At 44.6% G+C, this 20,155-nt stretch overlaps 1 protein-coding gene across 3 annotated transcripts in view; it reads right to left on the minus strand.

The window, feature by feature from the left end:
* PLXNB1 (plexin B1) overlaps positions 1-20,155 on the minus strand; it is a 332,504-nt gene that overhangs the window by 287,488 nt on the left and 24,861 nt on the right. Inside the window, exon 1 of one of the 3 annotated variants that reach the window (XM_063941018.1) lies at positions 8,326-8,402. The exons of the other annotated variants lie outside the window; for them this stretch is intronic. The gene's annotated coding sequence lies outside the window, so the exon portion shown is untranslated. Of the gene's footprint in view, positions 1-8,325; positions 8,403-20,155 lie in introns of those variants that run through there. 3 annotated transcript variants of the gene reach the window in all.

The following is a 20,155-nucleotide window of genomic DNA, read 5'->3' on the forward strand; positions in this document are numbered from 1 at the left end:
CACAGGGAATGCTCTGATAGAGGACAGGACCTACTAGCCCTTTGGAGAGACAGAGGGAGAGTTTGCCAGCACACACCAAAAACGCTATAATTATATAGGGACAACCTTATATAAGTGTTTTCCCTTATAGCATCTTTTTTATATATTTTTAACGCCAAATTAGTGCCCCCCCTCTCTGTTTTAACCCTGTTTCTGTAGTGCAGTGCAGGGGAGAGCCTGGGAGCCTTCCCTCCAGCCTTTCTGTGAGGGAAAATGGCGCTGTGTGCTGAGGAGATAGGCCCCGCCCCTTTTTCGGCGGCCTCGTCTCCCGCTCTTAACGGATTCTGGCAGGGGTTAAATATCTCCATATAGCCCCCGGAGGCTATATGTGAGGTATTTTTAGCCAAAAATAGGTTTTCATTGCCTCCCAGGGCGCCCCCCTCCCAGCGCCCTGCACCCTCAGTGACTGCCGTGTGAAGTGTGCTGAGAGGAAATGGCGCACAGCTGCAGTGCTGTGCGCTACCTTAAGAAGACTGAGGAGTCTTCATGCCGCCGATTCTGGACCTTCTTCTTGTTTCAGCATCTGCAAGGGGGCCGGCGGCGAGGCTCCGGTGACCATCCAGGCTGTACCTGTGATCGTCCCTCTGGAGCTAATGTCCAGTAGCCAAAGAAGCCAATCCATCCTGCACGCAGGTGAGTTCACTTCTTCTCCCCTAAGTCCCTCGTTGCAGTGATCCTGTTGCCAGCAGGACTCACTGTAAAATAAAAAACCTAAGCTAAACTTTTCTAAGCAGCTCTTTAGGAGAGCCACCTAGATTGCACCCTTCTCGGCCGGGCACAAAAATCTAACTGAGGCTTGGAGGAGGGTCATAGGGGGAGGAGCCAGTGCACACCACCTGATCCTAAAGCTTTACTTTTTGTGCCCTGTCTCCTGCGGAGCCGCTATTCCCCATGGTCCTTTCAGGAACCCCAGCATCCACTAGGACGATAGAGAAATTAAGATAACTAGACACTGCTGCATTAACTGCACTGCCGTTAACAAGAAATGAACAACGCCACCTAGTGGCCCGATTGTCATGAAGAAATTACAGCTCATATGCACAAAGTTACCAAGCAATAACCTTTGCTAAACTTGCTTTGTACAGCAATAAAGCATTTTTTTTTTTAACGCCCATATAAAAAAAAAAAAAAATTATGATTTGAATAAGTGTACTTCTATATTTTAAAGATTATTCCACAAATATTAATACTTCATTAATATTTATACACACACACACATATATATATATATATATATATATACACACACACACATATATATATATATATATATATATATATATATATATACATACATACATACATACATATACACACACACACCCCTTACTTATAAACAGGGTATATTTTACTTGTACCTGTAATAGCAAACCACACCCAAATTGATAGGGAATATTATTGCAATATTAAACAGCAGCAATTTTAAGCCATCCGTAGACAGGACAGTAAAACAGGATGACCACTGCAAATGGGTTGGGTATGTTATCCGGTTCCGGTATGAATGGTCGACCATGTTATGGCCGACAGTCATTAGGTCGACCACTATTGGTCGACGTTGACATGGTCGACATGGATACATGGTCGACACATGAGCAGGTCTGAACTGCGCATACGCCGGCGCCGCAGTGCACCAGCGCATGCTAGACAGGCGACGGACATCTCAGCCCTGCGATTGCCTCTGCCTGATCGACAGGCAGAGGCGGTAGCTGGGCGGGAAGGGTTGGGCCGGTGGCATTTGGCCGCCGTTTTAGGGGCGTGGTCCGGGCAACACAGGCGTGCCCGGACCGTGCGGGGGGAAGGCCACGGGTGCTGCATGACGTCACACGCAGCTACTGCTACCCAGACAGCGACGAGTAGCTCCCTGCCAGCATACAGGAGCTGCAATGGCAGGCAGCTTCTCTTCAAGTACAAAAGCATCGCCGCTGTGTGATGCTTTTGTACTTGTGCGGCGGGGTAGGCCTGACATGCGGGGCGGACTAGCCCTGTGCTGGGCTAGTCCACATCTACAATCAGGTCTGAATTAGGCCAAATGTCCATCCCTATGTTATGGCAAGACATTGCCTTTTTGCGATGGCCATCCTGCCGAGTAGCTCCCTGCCAGCATACAGATTCTAACACAGACGGGGAGACCCAATGCAGTCAGACAGGACAGCATTAGGCTTTGGGTGATGGGAAACTATTCTAGAGAAAACATAACCGCTTTTCCATAGGGATTTTCTTTTAAAATATAAAAAAAAACTGTTCCATAAAATTATTTTCTTTTCTATTTAAAAATTGTTCTATTATGATATCTTTTATGGGCTGATGCAGGATCTAGCAGGGCTGGAGAAATGCTGATATTTCATGCTTAGCTTTTACATCACAGCCCTGGTAATTACTCCCAGAGACCTGAAGGTCACCTTGATAGACAACACAGCACATGTAGACAGAGGCAGGCTATTCATCCTCTGTACATGAACCATTTGCAGACTGGACCCATCATATCAGTGTAATGAGGCGGGAGCGTGTCAATTTCCATATACTCCCCAGAGAGTGAATGAATGCACAATTATACCCCACCATGCCTTATGTCTGCATTAGCCTTCATCTAGATGGAAGAAGGCAGGGACCAGTGTGGTACCCCGGCAGGGCACAAAGCACTTCTGTAAGTAGCACACCAAAAAATAATCTCTTTCAGTAATGCAGTGTAAATAGTCTTGGGATGGGTTTGGGGGGAGGTGGGAGGCAAAAATAACAGTGAAAAGTGCCACTGAGAAGTACAATATTCCACACAGTAGCATATAAATCTACATCGTTTTAGGATGGCGAGAAGAGAGCCCGTTATGTAAACAGGTTTAGCTCTTGCTACGCCATCTTGTGCATCTTTAATGTGTACACACCGGGCCCCAGGGATCGGCGAGCTACGATACTATATTTGTGTGATCCACAATCTCTCCCAGCTCGCCAAGGTGGGATTTAGTCAGAAGTACAATATTTAGTAGTGGATAACAGTTGCAGTGATTTTCATTTTAATTACATCGGGAAATTCTCCGGATGGCTTTTTATATGTATTCAGTGTAAACACTGACTTTCAAGTCCCTCAGGTGTCCATCCACTCCAACAAAAATTTTCGACTTTGGGTACAATCAAATAGGGTACAGAAATTGGGACCCTCTCCAAAGAAGCAGGGCACCGTTTCTCTTTGCCCCCAGAGCCCTAAGGTTGGGGGTGATAATCGATTAACATTAGGTTTGCCACTGGTTGTCGATTATTTTGCCATCGATGTGGTGGTACCTCCCCCAGGCTACACTGCTAATCCCCGCCCCCTTCCAATTGGCCCACTGCCTGCCAACCCCTTCTGTGGGATTGGCCGTCGATTGTTGTAATCTGTCAATGGTTTCACGCCATAAATGATAATCGAGGGCACCATTGATGGTTAACCCAACAATGGCCACCCCTACCTTACACCATATAGGAAAGGTGAGCGCTACCATCAGTCCTGTGTCATGCCAACAGTATAGCATCCTGAGACTATTCATGTGTGGTGTTGATTCTCAGCCAAGGGAGTGGGCTCACTAACAATTTTGCCTAAGAACACAGCCATGAATAAAGAATGGTACCAAAACATCCTCCAAGAGCAACTTCTCACAACCATCCAAGAACAGTTTAGTGACGAACAATGCTTTTTCCAGCATAATGAAGCACCTTGCCATAAGGCAAAAGTGATAACTAAGTGACTCGAGAAATAAAACATTGAAATTTTGGGTCCATGGCCAGGAAACTCTCCAGACCTTAATCCCATTGATAACTTATGGTCAATCAAGAACGGGCGGCTGTCAGTCAGTACTTGGCCCAGAAGTTGATTGACAGCATGCCAGGGCAAATTGCAGAGATCTTCAAAAAGAATGGTCAACACTGCAAATATTGACTCTTTGCATAAACTTAATGTAATGGTCAATAAAAGCCTTTGACACTTATGAAATGCTTGTAGTTTTACTTCAGTATACCATAGTAATATCTGACAAAATGGAATATGCTGGCTGTATGTAATTACATTTCATCAATAATAATGTTAATAATAATATTCCCATGCACATTGCCAATGTAAACAACTAACAATGTTCAACAGGATAAAAGAATGAAGGACTAAACGTTGCCCTAGGAACTGTGGGTACTGACATGCAAATCGCTCTCAACAGGCGCTAACTGGTCAAACACCAAAATACTCTGTGATGGAAATAGGTTGTAGAGTACCTGTTGCATAAAGATGAGGCAGCAATTTAGTGATTTGAATCAATACTAACGAGAATGTGACCAATGAAGTTGCTTTGACCTTGTGACATCATTGAAGACTCATGCACCATGAGCCAATGCTCCCTCCTCTTGGATATGTGCTGGGGAGATTCTAGAATGTCCAAGCATTCTGCAAGCCAAACACTGGATTCAACAGGAAAGCAATGGTGCCACCACTATGGCCTTACACCTATTAACTTCTCAGATTCTCCTACCTAAGGGTCTATATCATAAGCCTTGGGAAGAGATAATGTGGACGGATATAAAGTACCAACCAACCAGCTCCTAACCGTCATATTTCAAACACACCCTGTAACATGGCAGTTATGAGCTGATTGGCTGGTATGTTATCTATACCCACTTTATCTCTCGCCAAGGCTTAGTACATAGACTCCTAAGGCCCAATGAGGAAATTGTGATTAACTATAATAAATGGCCCACATGTGGTTACTGAGGCTTGAGGTTGACAAGACAAGCACCCCTACCCCCCTCCACGATTAGAGGAAACATTTGTCAATCCTGTCCAATTACTTTTCATTGGATTTGTATCATTTAGTGCAGTTGTTGCATGTGTACAATGCAATCTCAGGCCACCCAGATAGATATGCGAGTGCCAAGCAACAGGTTCTTGGTCCAACTTGGCGGCACATGTGGATAGCTACTTTGGGCAGACTCTGGCATGTGAGGCTCATCAGCAGGATATGGAGGCCTAGTAGTCCGTTCAGCTAGTCTCCGCACACACAAGCAGGTGACACTCATCAACCATATCTTCTACGGTACACCCAGTCTATGCCAACCAGGCTTTGATTCGGGTTTTTTCAGGACAAGTGCAAGCCTCACGGCAACCCCCTCACCCTAAACTCAGAAGTGCCCCCATGCCCTCCCCCCAAATTGGAACTGGAATTCCACCAACACTACTTCTTAGCTTGCCAGGCGGATCGTCGGAGCAGTATACTCCTCCTGGGACTAATAATGTGGTGATTGGTTGATATCATAGCCCAGTGCCACACCCCAAGTGCGACAGTGACACGGAGGAGCACTCGCCAACTGGTGCACATGTAAGCTGCATCTCCTTGTCTCCTAGGTGACTGCCTAGTCCTGCCCACTAGTAGCACAGGCCCCATTTATCAAAGCCTGGAGAGAGATAAAGTGGAGGGATACAAAGCACCAACCAATGTTACCGGCAGGGTTTAGAAAAAAAGTCAGTTAGGAGCGGATTGGCGGATACTTTGGGGTCTATTTACTAAGCCTTGAATGGAGATAAAGTTGCTGGAGATTTAGTACCAGCCAATCGGCTCCTAACCGTCATTTTTCAAACATAGCCTGTAGCATGGCAGGAGCCAATTGGCTGGTACTTTAGCTCCAGCAACTTTATCTCCATTCAGGGCTTAGTAAATAGACCCCTATATCTCTCTCTGCTTTATTTATCTTCAAGCTTTGACAAATATCCCCCTAAAGACTTTGCAGTAGGTACCAAAGCGAGTTTTATATACACGGTTCCGGTTCGCATTTGTATACGGGTGTAGAAACATACCCATTGTAGTGCGTTCTATACATGTAACAAGCTAAACAGGACATTCTGATGAAACTGTAATATCTGGGTAACAGGACAAGTCACAGTCCAGCTGAGTTGCATTATCGCTGTTTATTTTGGGCTCCTGTATCTCCAGTGTGCTGGCAGTGTGGGTGTAAGATGGAATCCCACAGCAGACTGCCGGACAAACATTCCGCCAACTCTATAATGCTGACATGCCCGAAGAGAGCATGTTTCATTAACCCCCTTTGTGCCATATTTAATTAAAACTTGCTAAGGACACAATTAAATGTTTAATTATCTTTATTATTTCTACTGTCTTTATCATTAGGCTAATCATTCTCAAAATTACAATCTGAAGACAGCGGGGGTGGCGGTTAGAGGGCGGCCTGCATCCCACCAGTATATAGGCTGTTCCAACAGAAGATGACGGTTGAAGCCTTAAGCACAATTTGGTTATTAAAGGGAAAGTATCACGACAACTTTTCCATTTTATGGGCAAAGACTAATCTGTGTTGCTGGTTTGGAAATTGCAGAGATCATGGATGGGGGTTGATGATAATGGTGATATGAAGGAGGCGGAGCAAGTGTATGATGACGCTACTTGTGATATCCAAGCCCTGCCCACCAGGTGTGATGGAGTTGCAATTCATGGCATTTTACAGCAGAGAGTGGGGCCACTTTGATGCAGTCAATAAAGCCCCATGGAGTCCTCTCTTGAGAGCCCGTAAGGACGCTCCTAAATTCAGTTAGAGTTGGTGGCATGCTGCGCTGGTTTCACTTTGGAAGGTTTCATAAGTATTCCTCTAAGGCAGATAAGCTCCTTCTGGGAGAACTGTCCCCCTCCCCTTAATTTGGGGGTCTCCTGGACATTTTGGGAGAGTAGTCAACTATACTATATTACTGATCATGTATAAAGAGCAACAAAAATAACTGCAATAAAAGACTGGCCCCTCCCCTCAGCTAACCCCTCCCCCCAACCACTTTCTTCCAGTTTGAGCTTTATGGAAAGAGAAGCATTTGATCACAAAATTTACTAAATATCTAACCAATCACCAGTGCCAGGCATGCAAGTCTCACCCTTTCCCCACCAATCACATCTAACTCCATACTGTCATGGTACCACCTTTACCAATCAACCCTTGCCATACCCCCAGCCATCCATCACTCAATACAAACAGTGGGACCCGTGGGCGGCTGCTATCATAGCCCCAAAAGACTTTACAGAGTAGCTGCAGACTACACACATACCCCCAACATTTCAATTTCCCAAATCAGGATGTACGCACAGCACTGGGGCTGGGGTCAAGTTGCATGAAGGAGGGTGGGCAGCCCTCAGTCCTTTCCCCTAAAAAACACCCCTTCAAGACCATGTAGAATAGAAGTGGCAAACCTGTTTTATACTGTCCTATCTGAGTTGGGAGGTATCCCCGCAGTGGAGTCAGCCATTTTGTGTTCTGAAGCACAATCAATCCACTAGTAACCAGCAAGATCACCGACACACTGAGGTCTGAGCCAACATTCACGTAAACGTGACCAAAAAATCAATGGGAACTAAGCGGTCATCTCTGAATGAACTGGTTGGCCGAATTCTCATGAATATACTTCAGTAGACAAAATGGCAACTTACACGGTGTGTAGTCAACGGGACCAGTTTAAGTTTTTATTTTTGCACCACTTATTTTGGTGTGTAAACTTTTATAGGAGTGTGTTTTTAATTTTGAATTAAAGGAGACACATTCAAAGAGAATGAAATACACAATGACTCAAGATCAAAGTCAACCCATCCCGCGTATTGATGACAAGATCCTCACTCAAAGTGGATGTTTTCCTCATTTGTTCATTCTTCAACTATTATAGGAAAACTATTTTTATTAAATTGACCACAGTGACAAATATGCAGGCCCCTGGGGTCTTCAGCATAATTAGAACAAGGATATTAAGATCAATGAGCCATGGAGATTTCTTAAAAAGGGCAAATCCAATTCCGTTATAATAACTAGACAAACAATGAAAGATTCAGCCACCCTTCACCACCACATAATCCAACGCAAAACTGGATTCTCAGGCGAGATTCCCCAGAGATTTAACAGTTAGAAGCCGGAGGTGTGAATAGCCCATTTTCCTGGTCTCCATTTATGTACCATACAAACAGCAGGGCTAAGCTTTCTTTGTTTCAGATTGTGCAATGATTGCAAGATGAGATTAATCAGCCGGACAGTACAGAGTACTATAATACAAAATCCTACACAATTAACTCAAGGGCCTTGTGTGGCACACTGGTGCAAAAATAAAAAAGCCATCATAACAAGTTTTCATCACACTGTCAAAGCCCAGCGGAAAATAGCCCAATTGAAAGTCTAAGGTCATGGAAAAGTAAAGCGAATGTTTTATTTATCTCATTAAATGGACGTTGCTTTCATACATTTGTCTAGATGTGCAAACAACCTAATTACTGTAAGCAGAGAGATTTTATTCACCTGCTATAGATTCCCTCTCCTACAGTACGTTTGTTGTGAATTTGGTCCATAGTGCCGCAATTAAGCTTCATCTAAAAGACTGTGAGGATCACTTATAAAGCCCTCACCAAAACTAGTGGCCCACTGTAACAAATGTGCATGGATTAGCGTGTTGCAGAGGCGTAATAATGCCACCTAAAATTCATAGCACAGCCCCACCCTATGTAATATTCATGTTTGTGCCGGCAAGAAGGTCCCTCCTCCTCTGCGGCGCCATCTTCCCAGTGACATCTTCGGAAAGATGGTGCAGCACAGTGAAATCAAAAGGCTGTGTCCCAGAGACTTTGCTTTCTTGTGTACATGCCCCATATTCCCAAATATCTCTGTGAAGATTGTGCTGCAGGAGGAGGGAGAGATCGACTTTCCAGCACAAGGTAAGGTGTGGGGCTGAGGGGGGGTGCTTGGCAGAAGAGGGGGGCCGTTGGCTTTAATATGTGTCTGTGACTGACGATTGTGTTTAAAGACACACCTGGCGGTATTGCGACATCTAAAGATGTTGAAAGTGGGCTTGTAACGGCATAAAGTCACACACACTACACCAGCAAAAGATCCAAAGACAGGCGCAGCAGTGTCTGACGTAGAATCTGTCCCTAAGTGATGGCACGGGCCAATATTTACTAAAAAAATCGAGTTTGTCCGATTTGTGGTTTTTTTTCAAAGTCCCAATCCGGGAATTCACTAAGCACAAATCTCGGCAGTGTCTGGTCTATTCGTAATGTATTTAACGGCAAAGTTCTGAAATACGAATAAATAGACCATCGGTCAAACGCGGCTGCTATTTCATACAATACGGGTATTCACTATTCATTCGTATTTGGGTGTTAGTGCGGGTCTATTTTTTTGCATATCGTTAAAAAAAAGCAGCAAAAAAATAGACCTGCTTTTTCCAGTCGAGTTTGGATAACCATGCACGGATCAGTGAGATCTGTGCATGGTTATCTATGGGAAAGGGTGTGTTTAGTGTAAAAACAGAAGAAAAAAAATGCGTGGGGTCCCCCCTCCTAAGCATAACCAGCCTCGGGCTCTTTGAGCCGGTCCTGGTTGAAAAAATATGGGGGAAAAAATGACAGGGGTTCCCCCATATTTCATCAACCAGCACCGGGCTCTGCGCCTGGTCCTGGTTCAAAAAATACGGGGGACAAAAAGCGTAGGGGTCCCCCGTACTTTTTAACCAGCACTGGGCTCCACTAGCCAGGTACATAATGCCACAGCCGGGGGACACTTTTATTGTGGTCCCGGCGGCCCTGGCATTACATACCCAACTAGTCACCCCTGGCCGGGGTACCCTGGAGTGGGAACCCATTAAATCAAGGGGTCCCCCCCCTCCAGCCACCCAAGGGCCAGGGGTGAAGCCCGAGGCTGTCCTCCCCATCCAAGGGCGGCGGATGGGGGGCTGATAGCCAAGTGTAAAAAATCAGAATATTGTTTTTAGTAGCAGTACTACAAGTCCCAGCAAGCCTCCCCCGCAAGCTGGTACTTGGAGAACCACAAGTACCAGCATGCGGTGGAAAACCGGGCCCGCTGGTACCTGTAGTAGTATTACTACTAAAAAAATACCCAACAAAAAACAGGACACACACACCGTGACAGTATAAGTTTATTACATACATGCACACCTTCAAACATACATACTTACCTATGTTCACACGAGGCTCGGTCCTCTTCTCCATGTAGAATCCTCGGGGTACCTGTGACAAAAATTATACTCACATAATGCAGTGTTGCTTGTCTTCTTTGTATAATCCACGTACTTGGCAAAACAAAAAAACGTAAACCCGACCACGCACTGAAAGGACCCCTTTCCCCAACTGCCAGGACCCCCCCTGACTCCTGTCAAAGAGGGTCCCTTCAGCCAATCAGGGAGCACCACGTCGTGGCACTCTCCTGATTGGCGGTGTGCTCCTGTAGTGTCTGTGAGGCTGCACACGGCAGAGATACAATGTAGCGCCTATGCGCTCCATTGTATCCAATGGTGGGAACTTTGCGGGCAGCAGTGAGGTTACTTTCGGTCAACCGCTGACCGCAAAGTTCCCACCATTGGATACAATGGAGCGCATAGGCGCTACATTGTCCCCCGGCTGTGGCATTATGTACCTGGCTAGTGGAGCCCGGTGCTGGTTTAAGAAATACGGGGGACCCCTACGCTTTTTGTCCCCCGTATTTTTTGAACCAGGACCAGGCGCAGAGCCCGGTACTGGTTGATGAAATATGGGGGAATCCCTGTCATTTTTTCCCCCATATTTTGTCAACCAGGACCGGCTCAAAGAGCCCGATGCTGGTTGTGCTTAGGAGGGGGGACCCCACACAATTTTTTTCTGAATTTTTAACACTTTAAACACCTTCTTAAGGTACACAATGAAGCCCTGCACGGATCTCACAGATCCAGCCAGGATTCCTTGTGTTTTGTCAGGCAGTGTTTTACTCATCACTCCCGTAAAACACTGCCCGACATTACGAATCACATCGACATCGGAAAATACGAATTTGGAAAAATCGTCAGCTTAGTGAATGATCATATCAGGATTCAAAAAGTTACAGTAAAATGCACCCAAAACCATTCGAGTTCAAACACCCTTAAAAACGTCAAAAACACGAATCTTTGTAAATATACCCCACGGTTGAGATCTGACGAGGTCTGTTGCACCTTTCTCCTGGCTGTATATACACTAGATTTAAGCATGCACATATCTTAGTATGATTGCGACTCAAGATATGATGTAGTAAGTAACGCACGTGTGCTCATAAGTTACAAAGGCTTCTTCACGTTTAACTATAAATCACTCAGTGGAAGTTGCAAATAAACAGCAAACGATTTATAAACAAGCTAATTTTCCACATTAACGTGCTTTACTCCGAATATTACACTACATGTCATTATTTAATATTAAAACATTCTCTTTCTTATGCTAATTTTCCTTATTAAACCATGGTCTTTCTCATGCTAATTTCCTTTAAGGCTACACATACTGTTCTATATCTGCACTAGAGCTTGATCTTGCTGTAACAGGGTCAAGAAATAATGAATGAAATTAAACTACATTCTCGTTTAACAGCTCGTACCCGGAGGGGCATTGCGGTGCAGTGAGCTGCAGATATATTGGGCAGTCAGAAGGTTAATATTTTATTCTGTCCTTCAGTCTATGCTGTAAACCTATAAAATATATCTGAGGCACTTTGCTAGAACAAAGCGCTGCTGGGTTCCCAAGAGCTATATGACACAGCCGCTACAAGCAGTGAAAAAGCCTTTTATTGTCAAATTGCTCTACTTCACTGCGAGTCGGCTGTGCATTTCTGCCCGAGAGTGAATATTAAAAGGGGTCTTTTTTAAAAACACTGTCCTCGGTAGACCGCTTTCCCCGGCAAACACGGGACACACTTACATTTTTGTTTCCGCACACAAAACTACATTTCTATTATTTGAGCTTCTATTGTGCATGAACAAAACCTTTTGTGCGAGTTGATCCCTGATTTGCTCATTGTTAAAAGGTTAATTTAAAAGATTTCAATGACATTTCAGCTAGTGGTGTTCTAGATGGTTTTAGAATGAGGCAGATATTGTCTAGATAGAAAAATATATGGTCTGGCATGGGCAGCACAGTTGTGGTAGTGTTAATTCCACCAAGATCATATCTGTGTAGAGTTTGTATTTCCTCCCCAGTTTGTGTGGGTTTCCTCCGGGTTCACCGGGTTTTATCTAACATACTGATAGGTTAACTGGATCCTGACAAAAAAAATCACCCTCATGTATGTGTGTGTGTGTCCATGTGATAGGGAATATAGATTGCAAGCTCCTCTGCGTCAGGGACTTATGTGAATGACCAAATAGTGTCTGTAAATGCTGCAGAATATATGTGCGCTACATAGATGTTAATAAACAAAGTGTTAAATTTTCCATTTGCGTAAAAATATTCTTATTACAGAACTTCACCTAGCGTTTGTGAAGGCGCTGGTAAATCATCTTGCAGTATTCACCATTTATTACAGTTCCATTGTGTGCCTTCTCTCTCCCAAAATTACTTTAGCTCTTTCCAATTCTCCCGTTACCGAATAGATTTGGTCAAAACAAGACATATATGTTTGACTTTATCTGAGGTATGGCAAAGGTCAAGAAGGGTCCAAAAATACAACCTAGGAGGTAAATGTTCTGGACACACCTGCCGAGCTTGACCAGAGGGCCAACATAAAACTACTGCAACAAATACATTCGCTTGCGCTAGACACAAATACCCAACATGTTTTGAGGTCAGTGCCCCTTCAAGGTTACTGTGCACGAGGTGGCCTGAACTTGCAGTAGGTGTTGTGCAGGAGCCAGATAAAGTTTTTTTTTACTAAAATGTAAATCACTTGTAGTAAATACCATGTTGCAGATTTGATCTGGCTGCAGAGGCAGAGCGGTATCTGGACAAATCTTGTGATCATTATCACTGCACATGCTCTGTAGCCGAATGCACTCAAGGGCGATTCAGTTATACGAAACTCGGTCGCTTCTCCACGTGAATGACCATAAATGTGTGGTAACGGGCATCAGTACATAGACAAAGTTGAGTGAGGGCGCATAAGCAGAGATCAGTCTGATTTCAGATGGATGACTTGTACAAGGTATAGGGTGTGCTACTAATGGTGGTTATTTGGAAAAGCACAGCTATAGGAGCTATGTGGTTACGGGTGTGCAGCTCTGCCTTTTGGAGAGTATCCACACAGGGTCAGATGTATTAAGCCTGGAGAATTCATAAAGTACAAGATGATAACGCACCAGCCAGTCAGCTCCTAACTGACATTTTTCAAACCCAGGGGCAGATGTATTAACCTGGAGAAGAGATAAAGAAGTGATAAAGCAGTGATAAGTGCAAGGTGATAATGCATCAGCTAATCATTACGGATTTGAAAAATGACAGTTAGGAGCTGATTGGCTCTTGCGTTATCACCTTCCGCTTATCACTGCTTCATCACTACTTTATCCCTTCTCCAGGCTTAATACATCTTCCCCCAGTCTGTAACTTCACAGTTAGGAGCTGATTGGCTGGTGCGCTTTCACCTCCCATTTTATCACTTCTCCAGGCATAATACATCTGCCCCTTAGTTCTGTGCTGGAAGTGCAAGTGTAGTTGCACCCGACCTGTGTGCAGATCTGAATCAACCCCAGAACCTGTCACTGCTGGCAATACTTGAGTTCCATTTCCCTCCCTTTGGTCAAAACAATTTATTAAAAGTGAAAGTTAAAAAAAAAAATCAGCTTGTTATAGAACACTGTGGAAAATCAATCTGCATGTTTGTGCAAACAATGGCTGACCGCACTGTTCTAGCCCCACACGTAATCCGATCATTTGGCTGAAAACCAGAGAACATGATCTGTGGAATTTGGATTACGAATGGCAGTGAGCAGCTATGGCAGCCTCAGAGCACAGAGGTCATGGCTTCTATTCGGACCACAGGGCTTATGTGTGTGGAGTTTGTACGTTCTTCCAGTGTTTGTGTTCATTTCCTCCAAGTGCTCTGGCTTACTCCGAAGGTCCACATAGACAATAATAGGTTACATGAATTGTGTGTGATAGAGAATTTATAATAAATTATATATTGTAAGCTCAGCTGGGCAGAGTGCTGCAACCTATTCAATTGCTGTGCGTTGGTGCTATATAAATACAGTATAATAATACCAGTGTGTGGGCAGATAAGGTTGTTTGGTAGTCAGGCTAGATGACCAAGTTTGCCACTGTGTGGGTAGATTAATGTCTGGATGGAATACATACTGGAGACCGGCAGCTGGGATGCCAGCTATACCAATAGCAGCATCCAAGCTGTGAGTCCCATGACGGGATCGCGGCACTCGCCACACTTCAGGCCCGGTGGGTACTTCGTTCGCCACAGGTTATATTCCCACTCAGGTGGTGGCGTGGACCCACAACCCGAGTGGGAATACCAGGCTGCGGTCGGAATTCCGACCGTCTGTATTTCCCCAGCTGTCGGGATTCAGCACCGGTATCCTGAACGCAGGGATGCCGACAGGCGGTATATTAACCCCATCCGATCTGAATGCTAGCGCATATGCTCTATAACCAATCGGCACAGGTGTGGTTATCCAGTCATTAACCAAATCACTGTATTTCCCATATGAGCTAAGGTCTTGTCCTGTTTTCCTGCACTCCTTGTTTTACTGCAGTGTACGTTTTCCTGTATTGTATGGTCTTACCGTGTACAGTCTTATTGCAGGACTCTCTTATTGCATGCCTTTTGTATGTCACTATGGACTACTTGTGGCGCATTGTAAATAAAGTTTAATAATAATATGCAATACAGTAAGATTGTGCAGCACAAAACTCATTGTCAAACTGATGCTGCACAATTAAGGTCAGTTTTGCAGTCGCGTGCTTTCCCAATCTTAACTCACAAACCCAAATTTAATAAATTCCTGTAGATTGTTAGCTTGCGAGCAGGGCCCTCCTACCTCTATGGCTGTTATTACCCACTTTTGTTTCATCATTGTTTTAAATTGTAAAGTGCAACGGAATTTTCTGCGCTATGTAAGAAACTGTTAACAAATAAATAAGTTCCTGTAACTTTTGCAAATTTCATCAAACATGCAGGAATCTTTTTCATCCAAGGAATTAAAAAAAAAAAAAAGCCAAACCAGGTGCATTAACGTAACCCAAGGCAGCCGTAACTTTTAAGGTGCACACTGTGACTCATATACCAGCATCCCAAATGCCTTCACGCTGCCTCCTTCCCCCACCGGTCACATTTCTCCTTGGCTGCATACTCTTTTTGGCTCTTAGCCCTCCCCAGTTTCCCACCCCTCTTTTTTTCTTTCAAACAGATGGTAGCAGCACAGCCCTCTTATTAGAAGGTGTGAAGGGTTGAGTTTCTGCTTTCATGGGCAACAAAGCGGAAAGGAGTGTAGGGGGGGGGGGGTTCTGCCTAACTTATGTTTTCTAATAAAGCTATAACTCAACTTTAGAAGCCCAAGCAGTAGGGGAGAATATGGAGTGATGAGATACCTTAGCCCAGCAGGTTGTATTTTTTTACATTGCTATATTTTAGTAAGATTCACGCAATATAAATATTAATTCCTGCGGGAGATGCCTACGCTGCAGTTTATGGGGACTGCGTGGTATGTGCCCGGGTTTGTGTGTAGGAATGCGAATCTGGGATATTATTTTATGCGTCGGAGGTCTGGCACTGGGGGCTTATTCGCTTAGTTCAGCTTAATTAGCAAACATCCGGTGAAGAAACAAGACTAAAAAGTCAGCATATTTCTAGTAAAAGCAAATGTTGCATCTATTGGGAGTAGAACAACTCATATCACTATTAACCTCTCAGTTGTTGCCATGATGCTATAAATATATAAGTATGTGACACTAGGGGGTATATTTACTAAGATGCGGGTTTATAGAAGTAGAGATGTTGCCCATAGCAACCAAGCAGATTCTAGCCATTATATCCTAGAAGGTGATAGATAAATAAGCAGAATTGATTGGTTGCTATGGGTGATATCTCCACTACTATAAACCCGCACTTTAGTAAATATACCCCTTTGAGCTTGGTTCTGAGTGAGGGCAATTGGAAATGCAAATGGATCTTGTGGTTTTCCAGATACTGGCGTTTATTCATGAAGCAGTGAAAAGTGCGGAGAAGTGAGCCAGTGGAGAAGTTGCCCATGGCAACCAATCAGCATTGAAGTAACATTTATCATTTGCATACTATACAATTGTACGGAGCAGCTGATTGGTTGCCATGGGCAACTTCTCCACTCTTTTCACTGCTTCATGAATAGACCCCACTGTCTGCTTATGCGCCAAAGTAAGAAATAGACGACTGGGCATGTCTCTGATAGGGCATGCCCATGTGGAGGAGATCTCTAGCGCACAGAGATTGGTCTGTCTGTCAACAGACCACACTTTCCAATTCTGGCAATAACTGTGCAGTAACCGTGTGGATCCTTGTATTCGTATAAGGTAGTCTGCCACAGCCAGATGGAAGAGCGGCCGTGGATACCTCTGAATGAGAAGCAGACCCTCGGCTGTTTATGCTAAAAAATGTCTCTGACAATCTCATATCTCAGGAAAACAAAAACAACTCCTTCCACCCAATGATGTCAATACAAGTCTGAAAAGCACAGATCTAGAAAGAAAAATCAATGCATAAAGTAAAAGTTGAAGGAGGGGACGCGGCATGTAGAAACATTATAAAGCATTTATCTCTATTCTGTGTATGACAATTGATTTTTGTAGGAAACCAGGGTCAATCAAACATTGTTTTGCTCTTGTGTGCGCTAATGGTATTAACCTTACATAGCGTGCAGCAGCGAGGCAAGGACACTGCATGCAAACCATATTCTTAGTAATAAAATGCAATGGTTTACTGCAGCGTCACCTGTAGTCTCCACCATTAGCTAGAATCACCATCAACATAGTAAGGATGTTACAAGACACACAAAAAAAAGAGTTATTTGACCAAATTAAAAGACAAGTCTGTGTTTTTATGCAAGTCAATAATGTCATGTAATTGCCTTATAATAGCCAGTCTGGGCACGCTGGTCCTCCTCTTACATAATCCAAGTACGGTGCTAAGACTACTATGCAATATCATGACTACTGTAGGGTTTAAACAATATCATACAGAACAGATTCTAACCATATGAACAATGGGGGTCATTCAGAGTTGTTCGCTCGGTAAAAATCTTCGCATCGCAGCGATTTTCCGCTTAATGCGCATGCGCAATGTCCGCACTGCGACAAGTAAATTTGCTATGCACTTAGGAATTTTACTCACGGCTTTTTCTTCGTTCTGGCGATCGTAATGTGATTGACAGGAAATGGGTGTTACTGGGCGGAAACAGGCCGTTTTATGGGCGTGTGGGAAAAAACGCTACCGTTTCTGGGAAAAACGCGGGAGTGGCTGGAGAAACGGAGGAGTGTCTGGGCGAACGCTGGGTGTGTTTGTGACGTCAAACCAGGAACGACAAGCACTGAACTGATCGCAGAAGCCGAGTAAGTCTGGAGCTACTCAGAAACTGCTACGAGGTGTGTAATCGCAATATTGCGAATACATCGTTCGCAATTTTAAGATGCTAAGATTCACTCCCAGTAGGCGGCGGCTTAGCATGAGCAAATCTGCTAAAATCCGCTTGCGAGCGAACAACTCGGAATGACCCCCAATGTCTAGAAATCACCATAATGGTCACTGGATTTAAAGGATTTCAAGCAGGACACTGAAATAAGGTGAATTGCACTGCCTAGGATAGGAAGTATACTATTTCTTTTATCTTTGACCATGGTTCTCAATTCCAGTCCACAAAAACTGCCAACAGGTCATGTTTTCTGGATTTCTTTAATGATGCATAGGTCAGTCAATGTATTTTGCTTGGTCTGTAAAATCCCAACTGTTTCCATAGACAGAAATCATGAAAACATGACCTGTTGGGGGTACTTGTGGAACGTAGTTGAGAAAATGAACCGTTAGTGTAATTCTCTGGCACCTCCATAATGAATTGTTACACAAAACCACTTTACAGCAAACTCTGGCTCGTCAGCAGTTATGGAACTATAAGTTCCAGCACACTCTGCAGGACAAATCACAGTTTAGGCATAGTATACCAGGGCATGCAGTGAGTACTGGAATGAAACAGGATTCCTCTCCCAGCTCTAAGCTATTGTCTTAGTGGCATTTTCCTAAATCTGTCTCAGAGTTCTGCCCTTATTTATCAATGAGTGATACATTTCACCGTGAGTGATAAATTGCACCAGCCAATCCAGGGCAAACGAAGGATTTAGTAAGTGGGGTTTCCACGTGTAGTGTGTGCATATATTAAAAAAAAAAAAAAAAAAAATATATATATATATATATATATATATATATATATATATATATATAATAAGAATTTACTCACCGGTGATTCTATTTCTCGTAGTCCGTAGTGGATGCTGGGACTCCGTAAGGACCATGGGGAATAGCGGCTCCGCAGGAGACTGGGCACAACTATAAAGAAAGCTTTAGGTCTAACTGGTGTGCACTGGCTCCTCCCACTATGACCCTCCTCCAGACTTCAGTTAGGATACTGTGCCCGGAAGAGCTGACACAAGAAGGAAGGATTTTGAATCCCGGGTAAGACTCATACCAGCCACACCAATCACACCGTATAACTCGCGATACAATACCCAGTTAACAGTATGATAACAACTGAGCCTCTCAACAGATGGCTCAACAATAACCCTTTAGTTAAGCAATAACTATATACAAGTATTGCAGACAATCCGCACTTGGGATGGGCGCCCAGCATCCACTACGGACTACGAGAAATAGAATTACCGGTGAGTAAATTCTTATTTTCTCTGACGTCCTAAGTGGATGCTGGGACTCCGTAAGGACCATGGGGATTATACCAAAGCTCCCAAACGGGCGGGAGAGTGCGGATGACTCTGCAGCACCGAATGGGCAAACTCTAGGTCCTCCTCAGCCAGGGTGTCAAACTTGTAGAATTTAGCAAACGTGTTTGACCCCGACCAAGTAGCTGCTCGGCAAAGTTGAAGAGCCGAGACCCCTCGGGCAGCCGCCCAAGAAGAGCCCACCTTCCTCGTGGAATGGGATTTCACTGATTTAGGATGCGGCAGTCCAGCCGCAGAATGTGCAAGCTGAATCGTACTACAGATCCAGCGAGCAATAGTCTGCTTTGAAGCAGGTGCACCCAACTTGTTGGGCGCATACAGGATAAATAGCGAGTCAGTCTTTCTGACTCCAGCTGTCCTGGAAACATATATTTTCAGGGCCCTGACTACGTCCAACAACTTGGAAGCCTCCAAGTCTTTTGTAGCCGCAGGCACCACAATAGGTTGGTTCAGATGAAACGCTGATACCACTTTAGGGAGAAACTGGGGACGAGTCCTCAATTCTGCCCTATCCATATGGAAAATCAGATAAGGGCTTTTACATGACAAAGCTGCCAATTCTGATACACGCCTGGCCGAAGCCAAGGCCAACAACATGACCACTTTCCACGTGAGATATTTCAAATCCACGGTTTTCAGTGGCTCAAACCAATGTGACTTTAGGAAATCCAACACCACGTTGAGATCCCAAGGTGCCACTGGAGGCACAAAAGGGGGCTGAATATGCAGCACTCCCTTAACAAAAGTCTGAACTTCAGGTAGTGAAGCCAGTTCTCTCTGGAAGAAAATCGATAGAGCCGAAATCTGGACCTTAATGGAACCCAATTTAAGGCCCATAGTCACCCCTGACTGTAGGAAGTGCAGGAAACGGCCCAGCTGAAATTCCTCCGTTGGGGCCTTCCTGGCCTCACACCACGCAACATATTTTCGCCATATGCGGTGATAATGGTTTGCGGTTACTTCTTTCCTAGCCTTAATCAGCGTAGGAATGACTTCCTCCGGAATGCCCTTTTCTCTGACGTCCTAAGTGGATGCTGGGGACTCCGTCAGGACCATGGGGAATAGCGGCTCCGCAGGAGACAGGGCACAAAAGTAAAAGCTTTAGGATCAGGTGGTGTGCACTGGCTCCTCCCCCTATGACCCTCCTCCAAGCCTCAGTTAGGTTTTTGTGCCCGGCCGAGAAGGGTGCAATCTAGGTGGCTCTCCTAAAGAGCTGCTTAGAGTAAAAGTTTTGTTAGGTTTTTTATTTTCAGTGAGTCCTGCTGGCAACAGGCTCACTGCAACGAGGGACTTAGGGGAGAAGAAGTGAACTCACCTGCGTGCAGGATGGATTGGCTTCTTAGGCTACTGGACACTAGCTCCAGAGGGACGATCACAGGTACAGCCTGGATGGGTCACCGGAGCCGCACCGC

The sequence above is a fragment of the Pseudophryne corroboree genome, chromosome 9 (assembly GCF_028390025.1).
Source record: "Pseudophryne corroboree isolate aPseCor3 chromosome 9, aPseCor3.hap2, whole genome shotgun sequence".
Taxonomy (NCBI): Eukaryota; Metazoa; Chordata; class Amphibia; order Anura; family Myobatrachidae; genus Pseudophryne; species Pseudophryne corroboree.